Raw genomic sequence first — 15,476 nt, forward strand, 5'->3', positions numbered from 1 at the left:
TTGCTTTAGGTTTAAGGTCCATAAAACCACCTCCAGTTGTAAGATCCATAAGATATCTCCCAACATTTTCCTCTAACTGTTTTATGGTCTTAGACCTAATGTTTAGATCTTTGATCCATTTTGAGTTAACTTTTGTATAGGGTGTGAGAGATGGGTCTTCTTTCATTCTTTTGCATATGGATATCCAGTTCTCTAGGCACCATTTATTGAAGAGACTGTTCTGTCCCAGGTGAGTTGGCTTGACTGCCTTATCAAAGATCAAATGTCCATAGATGAGAGGGTCTATATCTGAGCACTCTATTCGATTCCATTGGTCAATATATCTATCTTTATGCCAATACCATACTGTTTTGACCACTGTGGCTTCATAATATGCCTTAAAGTCAGGCAGCGCGAGACCTCCAGCTTCGTTTTTTTTCCTCAAGATGTTTTTAGCAATTCGGGGTACCCTGCCCTTCCAGATAAATTTGCTTATTGGTTTTTCTATTTCTGAAAAATATGTTGTTGGGATTTTGATTGGTATTGCATTGAATCTGTAAATCAATTTAGGTAGGATTGACATCTTAACTATATTTAGTCTTCCAATCCATGAACACGGTACGCCCTTCCATCTATTTAGGTCTTCTGTGATTTCTTTTAACAGTTTTTTGTAGTTTTCTTTATATAGGTTTTTTGTCTCTTTGGTTAAATTTATTCCTAGGTATTTTATTCTTTTAGTTGCGATTGTAAATGGGATTCGTTTCTTGATTTCTACCTCAGCTTGTTCATTACTAGTGTATAGAAAAGCTACAGATTTTTGAATGTTGATCTTGTAGCCTGCTACTTTGCTGTACTCATTTATTAGCTCTAGTAATTTTGTTGTGGATTTTTCTGGGTTTTCTACATATAGTATCATATCGTCTGCAAACAGTGATAGTTTTACTTCTTCCTTTCCAATTTTGATGCCTTGTATTTCTTTTTCTTGCCTAATTGCTCTGGCTAGAACTTCCAACACAATGTTGAATAATAGTGGTGATAGTGGACATCCTTGTCTTGTTCCTGATCTTAGGGGGAAAGTTTTCAATTTTTCCCCATTGAGGATGATATTAGCTGTGGGTTTTTCATATATTCCCTCTATCATTTTAAGGAAGTTCCCTTGTATTCCTATCTTTTGAAGTGTTTTCAGCAGGAAAGGATGTTGAATCTTGTCAAATGCCTTCTCTGCATCAATTGAGATGATCATGTGATTTTTCTGCTTTGATTTGTTGATATGGTGTATTACATTAATTGATTTTCTTATGTTGATTTATAATCTTAAAAACAAAAGTTAATTCCTTTTATAGGCCAGAGTGAGAGGCAGCAGTTTGAGTATGAAAAGCACGATTTCTGCACTGATAGAACGATTTGAATCCTGCTTCTGACACAACTAGAGCTAATTACTCAGCTCCTCTAAACTCATATTTCTTTTCTGCAATGTGCGGCTAATATTTACCAAAGTATGCAGTGGTAAACATTCAATATAAGGAAGTAGGTTTTACTTAATAATTTGGCTTCAGTTACATGCCTGTAATATTAATAAAGATTTCACATCTCTATGTTTTTGATGTAGCAAGTGTTTTGGGGGACAAAGAAATGCAAACAGTATCCATTGACAGGCAGATTGTTTGTTTTACCCTTGTGGGCCAAACCTGGGTCTCAGTGGGATAGTGGCCTGTGTTTGATGGTAAAAGCTAAAAACAGCACTTAGGTTTCTTACTCTTGAGTTCAAATCAGTGAGATCTTGGGCCTCCCATGGTGACTGTCATATTGCCAAGTTGTATTGGTCTTAAACCCACCAACAAAAAAACCTTTAAACTGAAATCGAATGGCTCTGTAGAGTTGTCATTGTCTTTGATATGGGGTCCCTTGGATGAGAACCTCACAGAATTATTATAGAAAAGATACGAATGTATTGGTGAAAGCTCTCCATGTGCTGAGTCTGTACATTTACGAGTAAATCACAGAGCTCTTCCTGCTGTTTGGGGTCTATTGGCGTTATTGTCCCCACAACTTATAAAAATAATTAAGGACTCCATTTGTACCTCCCTGGTGGGAAGTTAAGAAATAAAACCAAGCCAGCCAGAATCCATTTCAAATATTTACAATACTATGCTTTCTCTCCAGGCAATACTCTTGCAATTTTCCTCTAAGAAATTAGCATAGACATGGAATAGCCTTCCAAGACCAGTATTTTATCAAGAAAACCTCTGAGTCACTTATTCTTCCATTGTCTCTGCAACCCTGATATCCTCACCTCTGATGCTCATGCCAGAGACCAAAGAAGGAAAGGAAAGGGAAAGGAGAGGAGGCAAGGAAGAGGGAATGGAAGGAAAGGGAAGGGAAGGGGAAGGGTAAAGGAAGGTGAAGAATGCAAAGGAAAGGGGAAGGAAAGGACAGGGCAGGAAGGAGAAGGGAAAAAACTGATGTATTTTTTGAGTTGCTCACTAAATATTTAGTGAGCCGAGTTTCCACTAGCACACTGACACCCTGAATCTCGATTGAACTGAAGGTTCTGTAACAAATGACAAAGAGATAGCAATGTGATGGCTTTTAAATATTCTCTACAGAAACATAATATAGAGAATAGCAATCTTTAATGCCACTAAGAATCACTGAAGTAGAAATAGGCTCACTGAGAAGCACCATAATGTACCCTTAAACAGACATAAAGACAATTTCTTAACAGCAAAAATTGTGAAATAATGGGAATGGTTAGTAGAAACAGCTTTGGCATTTCTTTTCCATAAGAAATTTAAAAAATAGAACACTTTTTTATTTTAACCTCTCTAGCATAGTTAGAAGAGGTGCCCTCTGAGGGCAGGAAGCAGATGAGTCTTGGAAGGCACATCCAACTCTCTGAAGTAGAGCTACAAAGTCTTTAGGTGGAAAAAGGAAACATTATGGACAATAAAGGTGAGAGCAAGTAAAAGAGGCGGGGAAAAATCCAATGAGCGCTTCTTACTGGGGCTCAAGATGTGTACCAGGTTAATATTTGGTAATTTCCCTCTACCCCCCATTCCTTTGATTGCCAGATTGCTATTGTTCAGAAATGTGTCAGCTGGTGTAATATAACCCCAGATCTCAGAACCCGAGGTTACATCAGTGAGCTTGTGACTCTTCTTCAATGGCAGTAATCTCCACTCCACTCACCATGTCTGCCGAAGTCGCAGGCACGAGTGCCTCCATGCCCCAGGCGTCCTCCGTGAAGGTCGTGCCATGTACTTGTGGGTCAGCTCCCTCTTGGGTTCCTATCAGTCACCGAATATGAACTACCTCACCACAGTGCAGGAGCAAAAAAGATTCAGGAAGACAGGGAAACAAGACTGCTGGAATAGAGATAGCTTTTACAATGCGGCTGTGTGATTGTGAAAACCTTGCATCTGGTGCTCCTTTTATCTAGGGTAGGGATAGATGAGCAAAAAATATGGATAAAAAATAAATAATAGGAGGGACAAAGGTCAAATTAAATCGGGTAGATGGAAATACTAGTACTCAATGAGAGGGGTGGTATGTGTGAGCTTTTCAAATTTATTTCTTTTTCTGGAGTGATGCAAACGTTCAAAAAAATGATCATGGTGATGAATACACAACTATGTGATGATATTGTGGGCCATTAATTGTACATCATCTATGGAATGTTTGTATGCTTAAGAATGTTTGTATGCTAAGTTTTATCAATAAAATATTAAAAATAATTCATTGACCATTTAAAAAAAAGAAGAAGACAAGGGAGGTACTGCCTGACTTTGACTGTCTGATCCCATTTGGACTATGAAACACTGAAAACCTTTGTATTAAGCCCATATGTCTTGGCAAGATGCAAGTTTACAGTATGGTGGGAATTTAATAATGATTTTTAATCTCGGCTCTGTGCTGACTTCTTTCCTCAGCATCCTTATCACCATCACCAGGAGATTTTTTGTGGGAAGAATTTCCCCTTTGGGCTCCTCTCCCCTGACTCTGCCCCTTTAGTCAAGGGGCTGATGTACAAATCACACCCTTTCAAGTGGTTGATGATAATAATAATAAATAATAATAGCTGCTAACATTTAATGAGTGTTCGTTATATAGTCTCATTACACTAACTACCCAACATATATTTTGTCATTTAATTCTCATAATAACCCTGGGACTCAGTAGTTTATCATCCTCATTTTATAGAGGTGAAGCTGAAGCATGCAGTGGTAATTTGGCCAAAATCACACAGCTAAGGAGAAATCGGGTCTGCCTGATGCCAAAGGCTGTGCTCTCAGCCAATAAATGATACCATGTTTCTCTCCACCAAGAGCCAGCATTTATTTTTCTATTCTTGTCACTTAGAAGGATAGTAGAACATAAAGGGAGAATTTTCTGTCCGTAGTACACTGGAAATAGATGGCTTCTGGGCTCTAAATGTTATCACATGTTTTTTGTGACATTGCCTAAAAAATATGGATAGCTTGATCTCTACCTGCTTCACTTCACAAAGGATTTAGGCACCAGTTCCCTGTTATTATGAAAACTGACAAAAGACACTTGCTTCAATAAAGCTAACTGATCACATCTATTCACTTGCTAGCCTAACTAGAGATACCAAATATATTTGTTTTGTTTTGTTTAATGAATTGTATTCACTTTTTGTTTAAGAAATTCTTGTATGAGCATTTATACATACCCAAAACACTATTTCTCATTTTTAAATACTTCTTGGGAGGGCACTATATACTTTTCAGAGTGCTTTCATATTCTCTTCTCTCACCTAACCCTCATTTAGGCTCCCTGATGTTGGTCTTGCAGAGAGTATTGTCTCTGTTTAGAAACAAAGAAGTTGAGTTGGAGTAAAGTAGAGATTTGTCAAAAGATTCACAACCAGCAGAGTTGAAATTACAATTCAGAACTTCTGTAATGCTAACTTCATTCTTTTATTTTGTATATCCTTTGAGTCAAAGCTCTAATTGGAGCTGATCTTGTTCTTTTGCAGAATATTCCTTTTTTTTTTTTGCCAACAGCATTCCAGTATGTGTCCCACTCACATACCACAGTGACTGCTGTGCAGGTGTGAGAAAAGTGGGAGCTTTTAGACCAGTACACACCAATCAGTACCCAGGAATCACCTGTGATCTTGTTTAAAAAAGCAGATTGTGTTTCAGTTGGCTGGTAGGGGACCTGAGATTCTGCATTTCCAACAAGGTCCAGGTGAGGTTGATGTTGGTGGTCCATGGACCACATTTCGAATAGCAAGGATTTAAATCATCTGTGAAGTGATTGAAGTGAAAGCAGAAAAAACTGTGGAAAGAGGAAAAGGATTTGTTAGTGTTTAGTTTTGTTTTGTAGGTGGGGAGGGATTAACCCAAGAAGAGGTGTGAAATAATCTTGGCCCACCTTTGTCTGGTCCCTTGATTCCAAAATATTCATGTCCCACCACCATCCACACAACACACCGGCTCACACTATCTGAAATTTTTCCCATTTGATTCTGTTGTACACAACCTCTTTTTTTTTTAATAACTTTTTTGCTTTTTTATCTTTTTATTTAGTAATGTACCTATAACTTGAAATTTCCCATTTAAACTCTTTCAAGCATACAATTTAATAGTATTTAAAGTACTTTCAAAATATTGTGCTCCCATCTCTAGTATTCATTGCCCCAACTTTTTCAGACTTCTCAAATAGAAACTCCGCATCCATTAAACAATCATTCCCTCTTATCCCTCACCCCTTAGCCTATATACAATCTTGTGTTCCACTAAGAAGGGATTATGTCTGTAAATAAGCATCTTCTTTTAGTAGTGCAGATATTTCAAGAAAATGTCCTATCTATCATTTAGACATTTGTGAGACAAAATGGAAAAACATAGGATTTGGTGTCAGAGAAATGACAACAAAACTAACTCTACTATTTCTGAGCTTTGGGTTCAGACTTTTGAGTTTGAGGCTTCTAAACTGTCTTCAGCTTCTGCATCTACAAAATGATATAATTTCTGCCCTACTGACCTCAGAAGTGTGTAGTTAGAAGATCAAATAAAATAATAAATGACGTGAAACTTTTGCAAACTGAAAAGTGCCATGCACATGTAAGTTCTTAGAGTGGTTAGTGCCCAGAGCATGTGCTCTGAAGGAATAGGGATAGTGGAAACAGGCCACTGAGACTGGAGTCCTTTGTAGGGATAGGATGCCCTAGTAAGAGGCAGGGTAGAAGGATATGTCTGTGGATTTAGGGGCTAACCAATGACATCTTTCTCCTCTATACCTGAATTAGAAACCAGTTTTGGAAGACAGATGTGGAAGCCAGACAGACAGATATAAAAATAATAATACCACCTGTCATGGTCAGGGACATGTGTCAACTTGGCCAAGTTGTGGTACCTGTTTATCTGGTTGGGCAAGTGCTGGCCTGTCTGTTGCAATGAGGACATTTCATAGAATTAGATCATGATCACATCAGCTGCATCCACAGCTGATTCCATTTGTAATCAGCCAAAGGGGAGTGTCTTCTACAATAAGCGATGCTTTATCTAATCACAGGAAGCCTTTTAAGGAGGACTCAGAGGAGAGGTTCCATTCCTGCTTCACCTGGTGAACCTCTCCTGTGGAGTTCATCCAGACCATCCATTGGAGTCGTTGGCTTCACAGCCTGCCCTGTGGATTTTGGACTCTGCGTTCCTGCAGTCAAATGAGACACTTTTTAAATAGTATATTTGCAAGTGTTCCCTGTTGATTCTGTTTCTCTAGAGAACCCTAACTAATACATCTTGGTACCAGGAGCAGTTCTTAAGAAACAGAATCTTAAAAATAGGTTTTTATGAATGGTTTTCTAGTCTGACTGGACTCAGAGACACTAAGGACTCTGATTCCTGTAATCAGAATGACACTCCCAATTCATGGAGTGAGTTGGCAAAAGAGATAGTCAAAATATCATCATTCGATTCTCCTAATGCTTCGCTTGTACGAAGCCAGACTCTGGGGGATAATGTTTTTGACACCTTTACAGAGTTTTGTAGAAATAAGAGTTATAGAGATGTCGGTTGGTTGTTGTTAGATACACTGTCTACATTAAGGGGTGAAAGGGATGGGCTTAAGGCTTGAAACGAGAAGCTTAAGTGCCGTCTGAAAGATGTGGACATTTCTATGAGTATCCTGAAGGAAAATCTTATTTCCTGTAGCCATAGACTTGAGATCTCTGAAAATCAGACTCAGAATCTTATTGTTAGAGTAGCAACTTGACAACATAAACTGAAATCTCAGTCTTGCATGGTGTCTGCTGTTAAAATGAGGGCATTGATTGGAAAGGAGTGGGACCCTGAAAAATGGATGGTGACATATGGATTGATAATGATGTCGGGGTGAGGTTGAAGCCCTAGGCCATGCTGAGTCTTCTCTAGATAACTCTTTAATAGTTTGCCCTGGAGGAAATAACTGCCCCACCTCCAGCCTGCCTTGAGGAATTGGCCACCCAACCCTCCTGAAGGGATTAGCCCTAGAGTGATTAATCCTGTTTCACCAGATGAAACTGCAAATGAAGGCCCTGAAGCAAATGGCTTGGAAGATATTTCTAATTCTTTTCATGGCACACCCCCACCACCTCTCATTTCTTCTAGACCTATAACTAAAGTCCCAACAGGCCCCTAAAGGTGAGGTACAAAGTATAACACATGAGGAGGTATGTTATACTCCAAAAGAACTGTGTGAGTTTTCCAATTTATATAGACAGAAATCGGGAATATGTGTGGCAATGGATTTTAAGTGTGGGAAAATGGTGGGAGGAATATAAGGCTGGATCAGGCTGAATTTATTGATATGGGCCCATTAAGCAGAGATTCTGCATTCAATGTTATAGCTCGAGCAGTTAGAGATGGTGTTAACAGTTTGTTTGGATGGTTGGTAGAAACATGGACTCTAAAGATAGCTCTGACCAGGCTCTAGACAGAAATGAGGCACGTGTTATTGCAAACTGGAAGAAAGGTGATCCTTGTTTTAAAATGGCAGATAATCTGACAAAGTTGACTAATGGTTTGGTCTGGAAGACAGATTTTAAAAGCCATGAACTTGGATATTTAGTAGAAGAGATCTCCAAATTAAATGTCAAAATTGCAGCCTGGTTTCTCCTCACAGCTTATAGTGAAATGAGACAGGAGAGAGATAAGCTGAGAACTGAACTCTTGGGATACAAAGAAACCAGAAATTGATGTCCTAGAAAATTCTGGACCTGCAGAAATGGAGACCCCAGAGAATAGTGCCCCACATGAGGTCTTGGCCAAATGTGGAACCACTCAGCCATTTCAGAGAAAGCCAGGATCGAACATGGAGTTATCCAGGAAGGATTTGTGGAAACTCCTTATGTCTGATGGGCATGATCCAACACTACTGCATAGAAATCCAACGAGAGTACCATGGGACCTGTATAAACAGAGCCACTGCCAGGCTGGACTGGGGAGTTCAGAGAAGGGACACATTGGAGGAAAAATAACATCAGAGGCAAAACCATGGAGGCTGAGGTCTGAAGTCAAGAAGCCTTGGGCCAGGAGAGCGGACCCACCCAAGTCCATGAAGAGGGTGAGTTTGCCCCAAAGGCAGAGGATGGGCCTTCTACCTCATTGCAGTGGAAGAGTCATGCTACCTCAGGCCTTGGAGAGGGTCAAGCATGTTCCTTGGGGTTTGGGGAGAACCTGGCTGCCACCACATGGAGGGGTTGAACATGTGCCCCCGAGAAGGCAGAGAGCCCAGGTGCAGCCCCAATGCTGGAAGAGGGTGGAGCCGACAAAAAGGTGATCTCCCCAATGTCCCCCAAGGTTGTATTCAGAGAGAGGCAGGCCTCTGCGTAGGTCATTGGAAAGGGTGGGGCTGTAGCTTTCTAAAGCCCTGAGGATAAATGATTCTCAGACTTTGAATTCTAATGGACTTTGCCCTACAGGTTTTCAAAACTGTATGAGTCTGGTGACCTCTGTCTTCCTTCCTCCCTGTGGAAATGTGTATATGTATCCTATGAATGTTCCTCCTTTGTATGTTGGCAGCATATAACTTGTTATGAGTTTTCAAAGGTCCAGAGCAAATGGAGAGAATTTTGCCTTAGGACAGACCATGCCTGTAACTGACTTGATGAGATTTTATACTGTCTCTAATTTTGTACTTCATTGTTTTGCTACTGAAATGTTTAAGGTTTCTGATATTGTTATGAAATTAACAATATATGGGAAAAACATGTCCTTTTTAGGGGCCAGAGGGTGGAATGTGCTGGTTTGAAAGGAAGTATGCCCCCTAAGAAAAGCCATGTTTTAATATAAATCCCATTTCATAAAGGTAAAATAATCTCTATTCAATACTGTATGTTTGAAACTGTAATCAGATCATCTCCCTGGATGATGTGATTTAGTCAAGAATGGTTGTTAAACTGGATTAAGGGATGACATGTCTCCACCCATTTGGGTGGGTCTTGATTGGTTTATTGGAGTCCTATAAAAGAGGAAATATTTTGGAGAATGAGAGATTCAGAGAGAGCAAAGAATACTGCAGCTCCACGAAGCAGAGAGTCCACCAGCCAGCGACCTATGGAGATGAAGAAGGAAACGCCTCCCAGGGAGCTTCATGAAACCAGAAGCCAAGAGAGAAAGCTAGCAGATGACACCATGTTCACCATGTGCCCTTCCACTTGAGAGAGAAACCCTGAACTTCATTGGTCTTCTATAACCAAGGTATCTTTCCCTGGATGGATGCTTTTTACTGTACATTTCTGTAGACTTGTTTTAATTGGGGCATTTTCTCAGCCTTAGAACTGTAAACTAGCAACTCATTAAATTCCCCTTTTTAAAAGCCATACATTTCTGGTATATTGCATTCCAGCAGCTAGCAAACTACAACAAATTTGGTACCAGAGAGTGGGGTGCTGCTGCAGTTTGCAAATACCAGATATGTTGGAACGGTGTTTTGGATGGCTAAGGGGAAGACTTTGGAGGAACTGTGAAGAGATTGATGAATAAGTCCTGGAGTGCTTAAAGAGACTATTGGTGTAAATGAAACCACTGCCAATCTTGGCAAAGGAGGACACAAAAGGGTAAAATTGGAGTTTGCAGAGTAAGAACCATGGAAACTCGGGTCTGAAGCCAAGAAACCTCGACCAGGAGAGTGGACCCACCCATATACATGGAGAGGGTGAGTTTACCCTGAAGGGCGAGGATGAGCCTCCCACTTTGTTGCAGTGGAAGAGTTGTGCAGCCTCAGGCCTTGGAAAAGGCATAGCACGCTCCTTGGGGGACTGGGAGAGCCTGGCTGCCACCACATGGAGGGGTTGAGTGTGTGCCCCAGAAATGGCAGAGAGCTCAGGGGTGGCCCTGATGCCTGGAGAGAGTGGAGCTGAGAGGTGGTCTCCTCGATGTTCCCCAAGGTTGATTTGGAAAGAGGCAGGCCACTGCATAGGCCCTTGGAAAGGGTGGGATTGCTGCTTTCTAAAGCCGAAGGATGAATGACTTTCAGACTTTGAAATCCAATGGTATTTGCCCTACAGGTTTTACATCTGTGTTCTTCCAATTTCTCCCTATGGAAATGAAAACCTGTATCCTGTGAATATCCTCTTTTGCATATTGGCACCGGACTTGTTTTGAAATTCACAGGTCCACAGCCTGAAGAGAATTTTTTGCACCTTAGTATTGTTTAGGGTGATGCGTGTAATTGCCAAGTTGACAAGGGGTGGACATGTGGTAGTTAGGTTCAGTTGTCAACTTGGCCAGGTGAAGGCACCTAGTTTTGTTGCTGTGGACATGAGCCAATGGTACATGAACCTCATCTGTTGCTAATTACAACTGCAGTCAGCTAGGAGGTGTGCCTGCTGCAATGAATGACGTTTGACTTAATTGGCTGGTGCTTAAATGAGAGACCACAATGTAGCACAGCCTAAGCAGCTCAGCATTCCTCGTCTCAGCACTCACAGCTCAGTCTAGGCCTTTGGAGATGCAGAAAGAAGTCACCCCGGGGAAAGTTGTTGAAACCCAGGGGCCTGGAGAGAAGGCCAGCAGAGACCATCCTGTGCCTTCCCACATAAGAAAGAACCTCAGTGGAAAGTTAGCTGCTTTTCCTCTGAAGAACTAACAAAATAAATCCCCTTTTACTAAAAGCCAATCCGTTTCTGGTGTGTTGCATTCCAGCAGCTAGCAAACTAGAACACTACCTTTATTATTGATAAATCAGTTTGGAGAATGTGGCTTAGATCACTAGTCTACTTTGTCACTGAATTATATATACTTACTCTCCTGGTCACTGACAAACCTAGACAATTCAGGACTTTCCCTCTGGGGACAATCTCCCCTTACCGGATTACAGACAACAGACCTGGACACCAATGCAGATCCCAAAGGGAGGACTCAAATGGAGTTAAACCACATGTGCCAGTTCCTTCTCTCAAACTCCTAAAGTAGGGTGATGAGAAAGCCAAGGAATATGACTCTAGTCATATTCATGAAAACATGAAGTGAGGGAAACTCAGTGTCTTCCTCACACCGCCACAATCACACACACATCTCAACCACCCCTAGGTACCAAGAGCTGGAAGAATAAAAAGAGTCATGGAAAAAGATAAGCTAATACAATTTAAAATGTGTGTGTAGTGCTGATCTTTCCCCAAAAGGAAGAGAAAACATTTTTTTCCTTATCCCTTCATCCAAACGTTTTCCTAATTCCAGGATTCAGTCTAAAACTGAATTATACCAATATAATACAGTTATATCTGTAGTTTAGATACAATATATTTTAGCCATGTACTTATGAGAAGGCCAGACTGAAAAGTTAAAGACCAGTTCTAAAACTGTTGTTGGAACAACCAACTTACAAGCATATAGAAAATAGCAGCATACTGATAAATTGAGGCTGCCAGTAATTGGCTGTAAGATTGAATCTATTTACATAGTTTTAGATTATCATAATGGAGAAAGAAAATGACATCCTTGCTGTACAAAGAAGATATATCTTCTTTAACACACAAATGACCTTTTTGTTAATAATAATGTAGTAACAGATGGTCAGTGAAATGACTCAGCAGTGTTCTGGGTGTCGAGGGAAACCACTGAAGAAACTACATAGCTCATTCCATCCTCAGATCAAGAGTTGAATATATTATTATTATTACTAGCTATCTGAGGCTAGTTATTCAGTTTTGATCTCATATCATGTTTGTTTTGCCCATTTTCATTATATTATGGAAAATCCCTAAAATTAAACCAAAGGAGACAATATAAGTCATATATGGGTCACCTGGTTGGTTAACTTATTGCATTCGAGTCTCCATTTCTTTTGAATTCAGTAAAACATTAGGTTTCTAAATTGCTATGAACCAAGTATATATTTTGGCAGAATTTACTCTGCAATCTCCAGTTTGAATTTTTAATAATTTCATCCAGTAGTAGCCTTTCCATAATTGTTCATTCTTCTACTTCCCTATAGATCAAAATGTGATTTTGCTTTCTCAGAAAGCAATTAGTAACAGCTGCTTCCTAGACATAGCTCTACACCACTGAGAATCCCTATCTCCCTCAGAATAAAACCTTAAAGGAAAATTTTAGTTTAGATTCTAAGACACTGGAGGCAGAAAGCATTGATCATTTGCTCCTTCAGAAATATAAGCCCATCTCAGGTTATTTAATTTGACTATGTAAGCATCATTCATAGATGCTTTGCAGCAAAAATGGGAAGGCCTGACTTAATTTGCATTTTAAAAGAACAACTAAAATCATTCTCTACCCTTACCTCCAATTTAAGCATAGATAGATCACCAGATAATACTGTTCTGCTATTAAATAAAAAAAGCATGGTTCATACTTCCTGTGTTTTCTCTAAAGAGGAAAAATGAGTTGAAAAGCAAATGCAACTGGATGATTTTGATGTTCTAATAAATCGAATTTGCCTTCAACTCAGAAAGTTATGGCAAACAATTCATACTCCTCAGAAACAAACAGGGAAACTTGAAACCAAGTTCCCTTCTGGGTAAACATGCATTGGATGGAACAATCTGTCAGACCAGGACTAAACTAGAAAACATGGACATTACAGTTGAGTAACATTTATTTGTATGATGCTCAAATATTTTTACTGAAATAATCATAAATCTTGCTAAATCCCTATTAAAATCAGGATTTCTAAGATGATGTTTTCCATTTATTATTAAAATGACTTGTAGTCAAACACCAGAAGCAAAAACAGGCTTCTATTTCTTAAAATAAGCATTTATTAAAACTCTCTATTAGTTCGATCTTATTGTTTACATATTCACTGTAATTTCTAGTCATAAAAGCATATTCATGACTTACTAACAAAAGTCTTTTGACAGATTTCTGGAATGTTTAGTATTGATGCAGTTCAAGCCGTGACTTTCAATGGTTCTTTCCATGACGTGGACCAGACTTCCTTTTCTCTACATTCAGATGAGGAGCCCATGAGCGGTAGATCTGTAGGTAGCCCCAGCACAGATTCATCTCGATTAAAGAGAAGAAAATTCTAGGACATATTGGTAGAATCATTCTAGAAAACAGTCAAGTTGTTGATACGTATTCTAGGATTTTATTTCCCAGGGTGTATATTATATTTAATTTGTTTTTTTTTACAGGGGTATATAAGGATGAAGAATTCCTAATATATAAAATTGTTTTGAAGTCAGATTATGTTAAAAAATAATTTAAAAACAACTCAAATATGAGTTAAACAGCACTAGACTGAACTAGGAGTGAGCAGTCATGACTCCTGCTTCAAAGAAGATTAGAGAATTGACCCGATTTTACATCTAGGAAATAGTTTAAGGTCCTGGGAGACTTTGACCTCAATAAATAAGTCAAAGGCATGTGTATCATGGAAAAGCAATTTCTACAGGGAAGGGTTTTGTAATGACTTTATCTGGACCCCCCTTGCTTTCTAGCTGTAAATCCTCTATAGTTAATAAAGCTGGACTGTTACAATAATGCAAGGAGATATTGCTTCTATTGCTTGCCAAGTGCCAGATTATCTAGACCTGAATCTTCCGAAGGAAGAAATCACAGATGTTCTGCAGCATCCAGCTGGGACCATGCACATTCACACAGCTGAGATTCCAGTAAAGTGCCTTCCTCCCCCACCTCCCATCAAGTCTTTATTTATTTATTTACTTATTATTTATTATTTATTTACTTTATTTACTCAACAAATATTTATTGATTACCTATATGTGCCAAGCACTTTATTAAGTGTTAAAAATACAAAATAACACTCCTGTCAAAGTGATTTCACAGCCTAACAGGAACAAATGACCTGATAGCTATTAAAAATGTGATAGATGTTAAAATAGAGGTATGTACATGGTGTTGTGTGAGTTCTGAAAAGGGGATACCAAAAAAAAAAAAAGAAAGAAAAGAATATCTGCAAAGGGTTGTGGGTACTCATTCTATAAACAACTAAAGATGCTTCCAGACATGGCATTGGATAAAAACTTGAATGAAATTTATGTATCCCATAGTAATCCATACTAACATTGGTTGAATCAAGGAAATCAGGTCAAGTGGGCATTAAATAAATGTTTAGCAGAAAAATCTCCAGTAATCAGCATTCACTTTGCAGATCACCAGTGTACATGCTTTTGTGTTGAATATTCTGGGGAAAAGATTCAACTTTTAGATAAGCCCTTTGGCAGGAAATATGAAATATTCTCTTTTCTATTTTGATTGTTGTGATTGAATTAAGGGAAATAAATTAGAAGGTATATTGCTTTCTGTGTAGTTTCTTTATTTTACCATAAAGCAAAACAAATTTTTGAATTATTTTATGCCCAGTGTAGAGACAACTATTTATTGTTTGCCTTCCTAATCTTGGTTCCGGGTCTTTAGTGTAAATCACAGTGTTCTAGAAACGTATCTTCCTCTGAGTGCAAAAGATTAAAAGGAAAATTCTTTGTCTAGTAAGTAAAAGGCTACTTTTGGGATACTTCATTCTATTTTCTTAATGCAACAGTTCTGATTCTTTCAAAATTTTCTAAGAATTATATTTTACTAGGAAAGTGTCCAAATTTGCGCTCATATAATTACTTAAAATACTCCATTTAATTTTAGATTGACTTTTATTTAATAGTTTTTAAGCTTGATTCAATAGGGATAGTAATTTGGTAGGATTATGTTTTCAGAATAAACACAGATTAATCCTAGGTGGTTTGGGGGGAATTTGTATTTCTTATTTAAGCAGAATACCACAGTTGGATTAACATTTTGGATATTGATGTACTCAAGTATCTGACAGATACTTTTTAAAGGAAAAATATACAAAAGAACAGAATAAATCCATACAGTTCCCTTCTCCCAACTCTGGTTCTTCAGATATTGCTGTTTTTCAACTAGTTTGGGCTATAACATTCAGGACTCCTAATGCTTCCCCTGAGCATCTTCATTTCACAATTTCAGTACAAATACATCACTACAGAACACATTTAGTAGCCGAGGCTAGAAGAATAGGTCTCTATCACACTACATATTCACTCAGCA

At 38.8% G+C, this 15,476-nt stretch overlaps 1 pseudogene; it reads left to right on the forward strand.

The window, feature by feature from the left end:
* The window catches only part of LOC143647668 (gamma-aminobutyric acid receptor subunit rho-3-like), a 52,763-nt pseudogene extending 39,113 nt beyond the window's left edge, over positions 1 to 13,650 (forward strand).
* The last annotated feature ends 1,826 nt before the right edge of the window (positions 13,651 to 15,476 follow it).

This window comes from Tamandua tetradactyla, chromosome 10 (assembly GCF_023851605.1).
Source record: "Tamandua tetradactyla isolate mTamTet1 chromosome 10, mTamTet1.pri, whole genome shotgun sequence".
Classification (NCBI taxonomy): domain Eukaryota; kingdom Metazoa; phylum Chordata; class Mammalia; order Pilosa; family Myrmecophagidae; genus Tamandua; species Tamandua tetradactyla.